The sequence below is a fragment of the Oncorhynchus mykiss genome, chromosome 30 (genome assembly GCF_057628025.1).
Source record: "Oncorhynchus mykiss isolate SJ-2025 chromosome 30, ASM5762802v1, whole genome shotgun sequence".
Taxonomy (NCBI): Eukaryota; Metazoa; Chordata; class Actinopteri; order Salmoniformes; family Salmonidae; genus Oncorhynchus; species Oncorhynchus mykiss.
This window is the reverse complement of record NC_143051.1, coordinates 23,857,972-23,867,265: the sequence shown is the minus strand read 5'-3', so window position 1 is coordinate 23,867,265 and position 9,294 is coordinate 23,857,972.

Below are 9,294 nucleotides of genomic sequence, written 5' to 3'. Positions count from 1 at the left end.
CCAATAAATGTCGTTCCACTTCATGATTGTGTCCCACTTGTTGTTGATTCTTCACAAAAACATACAGTTTTATATCTTTATGTTTGAAGCCTGAAATGTGGCAAAAGGTCGCAAAGTTCAAGGGGGCCGAATACTTTTGCAAGGCACTGTATTTATTAAAGGTTCTTATGATTCGGGCATTCTATATTTTATTATATATTTATTCAACCAAACAGCTAAATTCATTCTGTTTGAGTTTCACATTTCCTTCTTTGCTTTTGTTGTACAATGTAAATATATATATTTTACAACTTCAAGTAAAACATAGGTTATAGTGATATTATGTTCAAATGAAAATAGAAGTATGTACTTAATGAGTTCTATAGATTTCTGAAGGTCTAACGCAATATTACATTCAGATTGTTAGCTAAAGACGTGTACTGAACTTAGTCAAGATTTCAACTTAAAATTATATTTCTATATTTCTATATTTCTATGAGACTCCTGACCCGTGATAATCTGTTCAGTGTTTTTGGTTTGGAAGTTAAGGTGTCTTTTAATGGACAATTATTTGAAGCAACACAATGAGTAAAAACAAGGGTGTGTGAAAATATAACAAATATAAAGAGGTTGAATATTTGTACAGTACAGGGGGTAGTTCACAGACTACATAAAGAACACAATAGAGAAATAGAGTATACAGGTCCTCTCTGGAGCATCAGTGTAGCAGTGCTGTTGTTCACCTGATCTTTGGTCAAACTGTAACTGATAGAGAGGCTGTGTCCCGATTCTCCACCCTTATCCCAAAGTATGCACTTACACACTCCACATCCTTGGGAGAGTTGGGATGCAGCCATAGATAGATAGGACCCCATGTCCTCAGTGCATCCCTCTGACATCAACATTGGGAAATGTGCAGGCTTTGCACACGGCCCTCCTCTCTTTAAACAAAGCACAACTGTCTGTTACGTGCGGACGCAGGTGCTCCTGCACCTGGCTTCCGACTCAAACTGGTTTCCGTTGCCCTGGCAACCTCCGTACCAGAACTGGGCACGGCCCAGGGTCCAACATGGCCCAGGGTCCAACAGCTGTCTGCACCCCACCACTGGAACAGACAAGGTTTTTGTCAGACTTTATAAAGTCTTCTACATCATTATAACAAGTTATAAAGCATTACACTTGTTTTATAAATGCTTATATTATATTACTTTCTATTTTAACTGACTTACAGAGAGACAAATGGGTTAATACCATCTGTTTGTTGAAGATGTGATAACTGGTTTAGTAACATTATGATGTAATCTGAACAAGAAAACAGATCTGAGCCTACCATAGACAAAATATTTATAGTGGGTGTATGGAAATGTGTGAAGAAATCCATGTACAGATACGACAAGATATGATAAGCCACACAAAGACAAACAATACACACAGAACCCTACAAAAAACAAACATTAGTTCAGTTCCACATGCCAATTTTCAAAAAGAAAAACATTTGACCTTTTTAAAAAAGGACACTGGTATTGAAAAGAAACAAGAGATGTTGAAAATATGTGTCAGCAAACAGATCTACAGCAAATGAAGGGTCTATGCCAGGGTGTAGGAGCTAGGGGTAGGAGCTAGAGGTAGGAGCTAGGGGTAGGAGCTAGAGGTAGGAGCTAGGGGTAGGAGCTAGAGGTAGGAGCTAGGGTGTAGGAGCTAGGGGTAGGAGCTAGAGGTAGGAGCTAGAGGTAGGAGCTAGGGGGTAGGAGTTAGGTGTAGGAGCCAGGGGTGGGAGCTAGGGGGTAGGAGCCAGAGGGTAGGAGTTAGGCGTAGGAGCCAGGGGTAGGAGCTAGGGAAGGGGTAGGCAAACTTTTTGGCTCGAGGGCCACATTGGGATTTTGCAATTTAACGGAGGGACACATTTTGGGGGGGACCAATTGTTTGTTAAAATCAATTTGCGGGGGCCTCCTGAGTGGCGCAGTGGTCTAAGGCACTGCATCGATCCCAGGCTGTATCACAGTTGGCCATGACTGGGAGACCAATGAGGCGGTGCACAATCGGCCCAGCATCCGGGTTAGGAGAGGGTTTGGCAGGCCGAGATTTCCTTGTCCCATCGCGCTCTAGCGACTCCTGTGGTGGGCCGGGCGCATGCACGCTGACACCGTTGCGAGGTGTACGGTGTTTCTTCAGACACATTGGTGTGGCTGGCTTCCAGGTTAAGCGGGCATTGTGTCAATAAGCAGTGTGGCTTGTTTGGGTCGTGTTTCGGAAGGTCGCACGGCCCTCAACCTTCGCCTCTCCCAAGTCCGTACGGGAGTTGCAGCAATGGGACAAGACTGTAACTACCAATTGGATACCGCAAAATTGGGGGGGGGGGGGGGGGTTTAAAAATATATAATAATAATAAATACATCCCGTACTTTGCTGCCCCCCCCCACCCCCCCCCAACCCTTAGGAGGTAAGGGGTGGGGTCTAGGGTTAGACGCTAGGGGGTAGGGGCAGGAGCTAGGAGGTAGGGGCTAGAGGGAGAGGCTAGAAGCTAGGAAGTAGTGGGTAGGGGCTAGGAGTAGGGTCTACGTGTAGGAGCTAGGGAGTAGTGGCTACAGGTTCAGGGCTACAGGGTAGGAGCTGGGGGTAGGGGCTAGGAGTTAGGGGGTACAGGGGAATAGGGTAGAGGCTATTGGATAGGGGCTATGAGTAGGGGTTACTGATACAGGGTAGGGGCTATGGGGTAGGGCTACGGGGTAGGAGATAGGGGGTAGGTCCTACGGGTAGGAATGAGGAGGTAGGTGGTAGGGGCTAGGGGTAGGAGCTAGGGGTAGGGGAAAAGGCCTAGAGGGTAGGAGCTAGGGAGTAGGGGCTACGCGTTAGGGGCTACGCGTTAGGGGCTACAAGGTAGGAGCTAGGGGGTAGGGGAAACAGGGTAGGTGGAACGGGATAGAGGATACAGGGGAATGGGGTAGGGCCAAGGGGTAGGAGGTATGTGGTACAATCTAGAAGTAGGGGTTAGTCCTAGGGGGTAGGGACTAGGGGTAGCAGCTAGGAGGTAGGGGATAGGGACTAGGGGTAAGAGATAGGGGCTATGGGTTAGCAAACACACACAACCTGTTCTACTGATATGTTGAACTAGCTGTCAAAAGCCACATTTCATATTATGAGCCAAATCTACTGTAAAAGAGCGTAATGGGAGTTTACTGGTATTGTCATAAACATATAGTTAAAAAGACCTCTCATAAGATTAACAACACTAAAAGAGGTGTAACATACAATCATGGGTGGGAGAGCTTACTGGTATTGTTATAAAGCATTTTGTTCATCTGTCTTTATCCCTAATCAAACAACCTCATATCACACAATAGCCAATGAAATAGTCTGTAAAGTAATAGAAGCAATACTTATGTCTTTTGAAATCTGTGGCTTATGGTATGAAGGCAAATACTGATAGTAAAAACAAACATTGCATTGTAGTGAAGTAATTTGCTAAGAATTGATCACACTAAAATGCAACCTGGTTTCAGAGCATTTCGTATTATTGTGTATGTAAATCTGTGACAATCCATTTAGTATGATATGTTAGGTTTAGTATGTTATGTATTCATTTGTGGATGTCCATCATGCATTTTGAATGATATGTTACAAATAACAATTTGTATATGTTACAAATTTGCAAAATGTACAATATGTTAGGAATTTGCTAACTGTACAATATGAAGCAAATTTGCAAAAATGTATGCTGTTACGAATTCCAATCTCATGAAACCATACCAAATGTAACTTGTCACACTAATTTGAGTGTCCAGGATTTAGATTTACTATGTTATGTCCAGTGGTGACCCGTATTTCAGGGCAGGTGGGGCCCCAAAACATTTGTTGGGGGGACTTTTCTGTTTTGCATGTTATTTTGGCATTAATACGCGTCACATATCAGTTTGCAAACAATGTAAAAGAATATATATCATTGAGATAATAAAGCCGCATAGAAACGTGGTCTCTTTTCTGTTTTCTTGAGTAAATCAGCTCCAAAATGCAGGTGTTTCAGCGTAGCTCAGTGTTTTCTGTGGTAGTGTTGCACCGTGATTGTCTCAGTGTTCTGTCACTCATGAGGACACATCATCATCGCCAAGTCTAAGGGTAGAGCTAGAAAATTCCAGCCCCTTGGGTGCTGCCATAGAGTTACAATAGAAGTGCCCATCCAAGAAGGCTCAAGGTCATTGGCCACTGATAAAATGTAAAATCACATTACATCTACAATAGCTTTGATTGCACTGATCATGTCAACATCATACTTTCAAAATCTTAACTAACAGTCATCATCATGAATCAAGTCGACAATCTACTGGCAAATCCTTTTTAATCCTTGTCATATGAAGAGAAATAATGAAGTAAAATTATAGATGAAACTTATTGGTGTTCATCGGCCAAAAACATTACACAACAAGTTGGAAATTGCAAATTCAACAATGAGTGGTTTGGAAGGAATCAGTGTGGCTAACAATCAATCAGTGTGGCTAGCAATTATTAGCCTGTGATTCAGTGGAGTGGCTGTGTGGTCCAAAGTCTAAGATTAAGAGTCTCTTTTCCTAGTTTAAAACTATAAACATTCAACATTGGCCATACTGTCAATGAAGCATGATTTGTGCCGTGCTCAAAACAACTGTTAACTCGGAACTGCAAAATCTGACTTTAGTGAGTTCAAGACAACTGGGAACTCAGGAAAAACGAGTTATGACTGGGAAAATACATTTTGAACTTTCATCCAACTCGGAATTGTAAATTCGGAACACGGGCCTCTTTCAAAAGCTACGACCTGAAGATCACTGACGTCATCATGATTCAACCACCCCCACCCCAGGGTTCCCAGGTCTCTTGAAAGCACCCTAAATCCAGAGAATGCCAGACTTGGATGACAAAGTTTGATGACAACATTTTCCCACGAAGGACCGCCGCCCACCTTCCAGTTCAAGTGAGTACAACAAGGTGAGTCAAAAAAATGTATTGTATGCTGTTGCATAAATTATGTAATATGCCAGGGAGATACAGTTGAATTTAAAAAAAATTGTCTTGGCAAGTCGGTTAGGACATCTACTTTGTGCACGACACAAATATTTTTTTACAGACAGACTATTTCATTTATAATTCACTGTATCACAATTCCAGTGGGTCAGAAGTTTACATACACTATGCCTATGACTGTGCCTTAAAACAGCTTGGGGGGGGATCACGTGACCCTTGAACGAGATGGCCGCATGAACTAAGAGCTCCGCACAAGTAGTTTCCAATTCCTAATCTTACCTCCACTCCAAGTTCACACTCATTTAGCTTTAGTAAGAAAAAGTCATGGAGGCTACAAAAGGCAAAATTTTTACCCGGACTCGAGTATTAGCGACGGAAAAAGCCTCCAAGAAGAAGCTAGCTTCAGAAAAAACTAGCGCCATTAGCCAGGAGCAAGAGAACCCGCTCCCCCACGAGGCACAACAAACGCCAACCTCGCACTCTGTCGAAGACATCCTTTCTGAGTTGAGATCCCAACGTACAGAACTAAACACCAAATTAGATGCCATTAACTCTCAGCTCAGTGCGATAGGGGGCAAGGTGGCAATCCTGGAAAACGCTTTGCCTGACATCAACAACAAGATAACCATAAACGCGGGGCGCCTGGACGAGGCAGAGGGGCGAATCCTATCCATGGAAAACTTATTGACAGATGCCATGGAAACAATAGCATATGCTAAAAAGAAAATTGAGCATCTGGAAGAGAAAACAGAGGACCTGGAAAACAGGGGGCAAAGGAATAATTGTGTTCTATTCAATCTGGGCAAAAAAGAAGAGGGAAACATGCCACTGATCCGCTACCTGCAAGACAAACTTCCCGAGTGGCTCCACCTGCCCACCGACAGGCCCATAGAACTCGAGAGAGCTCACCGAGCACTGAGTCCCCCACCAGCAGCTAGACAACCACCGCGCCCAATCACCATACGTCTCCTGAGATTCACCGACAAGGAACGAGTCCTATAGGCGGCGAAAAACAACACCATCACAGTGGGAAACGCCAAACTCGCTTTACACCAGGACCTGTCAGCTGGAATACGCCGAAAGCGCAGAGAATTTGACGAAGTGAAGAAATACTCCATTGACCGAGGCATCTTCAGGGGATTCAAATACCCAAACGAGCTCAGGATTCTTCACCAAGGAGCCCTGCGACACTTCGAAACTCCCGAAGAGGCAAAACGTTTCTTGAAAGACAATCCTGGCCAATGAGAAACAGACCAATGACTAAATGCGATTAATGCCATTACTAAAGGAGGTAAGACGACATATAGCCGATATCCAGAGATCCACCCCCTAAATGTCATTATAGCCATCCAATTTATATTTATTGTGCTTTAACTGAGAGGGATGGGCTGTATAGCCTAACCTAGGCCTACTAATGTTTCAGCCTACTTTTATTTCCCAGTTTTTTTGTTGTTGCTATTATTACCTGGGGTTCCCTATGTCCCTTGGGAGAGGCATATGTAGGCTGGGCTATTGATTTTATTTTTCTCCCCTCTTTTACTATGGTCTGGACGAGGGCAACTGTGTTATTTACTCAATGCGTGGTGGAGAGGATGAGGCATTTCTTTGGTGGGGAGAGGGAGACGTTGTGCGTTGCTAACTGTTCCCGGTTTTTGTTTTATTCGGAACACAGAATTGAGACTGAGCGGGGGGGTAATAGATCCAACGGGATGTGTCGAGTTGTTTGGGAACTCGGCTGGGGTGTTCAGAGATTATTATTTTATGTACACCATTTATTTTCCTTTTATGTGAACGCAGCTGTAATTACTATCCACTTTTACCCAGCGATGACTTGCACTAAAGTTCGATTACTGCTCGATGACGATGACTAGTACCTTAAATCTATTGACATGGAACTGCCATGGTCTAGGGCATGCAATAAAATGAAAAAAGATACTATGTGCTCTAAAAAAGGAAAAAGCAGACATTGCGCTATTACAAGAGACACACCTCTGTGATGCTGAACATGCCAAACTCCGCAGAGCTTGGGTGGGACAGGTGTATTTCTCATCTTTCAAATCAAACAGTAGAGGCACAGCCATACTTATCCATAAAAATGTTCCATTCATAATTGACAAAAACACATCTGATCCGGGGGGGAGATTTATTTTGATAACTGGGTCACTATATGGTCAACCAATTACTATATTAAACATATACGCCCCTAACACAGATACTCCTGCCTTCATGTCAAAAATTATAACCCTGTTCAATGAGCATTGTGTCTCCTTTGGCGTGGTGGCCGGAGATTTTAATTGTACCCTTAACCCAACCCTAGACAAATAATCTCAAGTCCCCACCACAAATCCTAGATCTGCAAAGATGTTGAACTCTCTTACTAAAGAGATGGGACTGATAGATATCTGGAGAGAGAATAATAGCTCATCTATGGACTATACATACTACTCTAATGTCCATAACACCTACTCCCGTATAGATTACATTTTTATCCCAAAGAGTTTCATAAATTCAGCCACTTGTACAATCGGACCCATAGCACTTTCAGATCACGCCTTTGTCCACCTCCGCTTTGACCTCTGCAAAAACATCCCGAGGTCAAAGAGCTGGAAATTCAACACCTCCATGCTATCAAATGACGAGTTCCATACATTGGTAACTACATGGATAGACAACTACACACAAGACAATAAAGATTCTCCTGTTTCTCCGGCCACAATGTGGGACGCTGCTAAAGCCACACTAAGAGGTCATCTAATTGCATATGCTTCCTCTAAGAAAAAAGCAATCTTAAAGCAGCCAAAGCCAAACTGAATTTGGACTACACTCGGGAGATAAAAAAAAAGTTTTCTTTACTAAACAGAAATACCATGAGTATAGCAATAGGCCCAGTAGATTGCTTGCTTACCAATTAAAAAAGGAGCAGTCAGAGCGTACAATCATGGCTATCCGAACAGCAGAGGACGAGGTCACATATTTAACTTTTCATGATTTTTACTGCAAACTATATACCTCTGAGAGAAAACACACAGAGGCAGAACTCCACTCTTTCCTAGAGGGAATCTCGCTACCTTAACTATCTGAGACCGACCAGGAAGATCTCAACTCCCCCTTCACTCCTGAGGAGATCCTGGAGGCAATTACCTCCATGCCACCTAATAAGTCCCCAGGCCCAGATGGATTCCCCAGAGAGTTCTACAAAGCATTTTGGCCCCAGCTCAGCCCTATCTTCATGCCAATGCTGGAGGATTTTTGCAAAAACAGAGTTCTCCCAGACTCAATGCACACAGCTCGCATTACAGTGTTGCTAAAAAAGGACAAGGACCCCCTATCCTGCTCGTCCTTCCGGCCCATAAGCTTGTTGGATTTCGACTATAAAATAATCACCAAATTGCTCGCCAAAAGACTAAACACTCTTCTTCCCAAAATAATAAAAGCGGACCAAACTGGATTTATTAGAGACAGATACTCTTCTGATAACATTCGCCGTCTTTTTGATATTATTGATCAAGTAAACGCACAAAAGACCCCTGTCCTGCTGGCTTCACTGGATGCTGAGAAGGCGTTTGACAGGATGGAGTGGAGCTTTCTGTTTTCAGTCTTAGAAAAGTTCAATATGGGCCCAAATTTTATTAAATGGATCAAATCACTATACTCTCATCCAAATGCCATGGTGACTACTAATGGACTGAACTCTGACAGATTCCCTCTGGAACGGGGCACAAGACAAGGGTGCTCGCTGTCCCCGCTGCTCTACTTGTTGGGGGCGGAGCCTCTGGCAGAGCTGATAAGGAGCAATCCAAGTATTATGGGTGTTTCTGCAGGTGGCCTGCAGCACAAGATTTCGCTTTACGCGGATGATGTCTTGCTCTACATATCCAACCTTGAGAAATCCCTCCCTCTCATTTTAGACACAATTGCTCAGTATGGCAAGTTTTCAGGTTATAAGATCAATTTCAACAAATCCACTGTCTGCCCTCTCAATATTACACTCACCAGCTCTATGAAGACACTTTGTCCTTTCCAATGGAAAACACAGGGGTTTCAATACCTCGGGATCTTCATAACACCTGATCTGAATAGCCTTTTTAAGGAAAATTATCTTCCACTCCTGGATCGAATCAAGAACGATCTCCAAACCTGGATCTCCCTCCCAATTAGTTTAGTAGGAAGAATTAATGTAATCCGTATGAACGTCCTCCCTAGACTAAACTACTTATTTCAGATGCTCCCATGCTATCTCCCAGTTTCCTTCTTCAAAACAACTAACCAAAGCATCACCAAATTTATATGGGGCAATAAAAAACCTAGGATCAAGTTTTC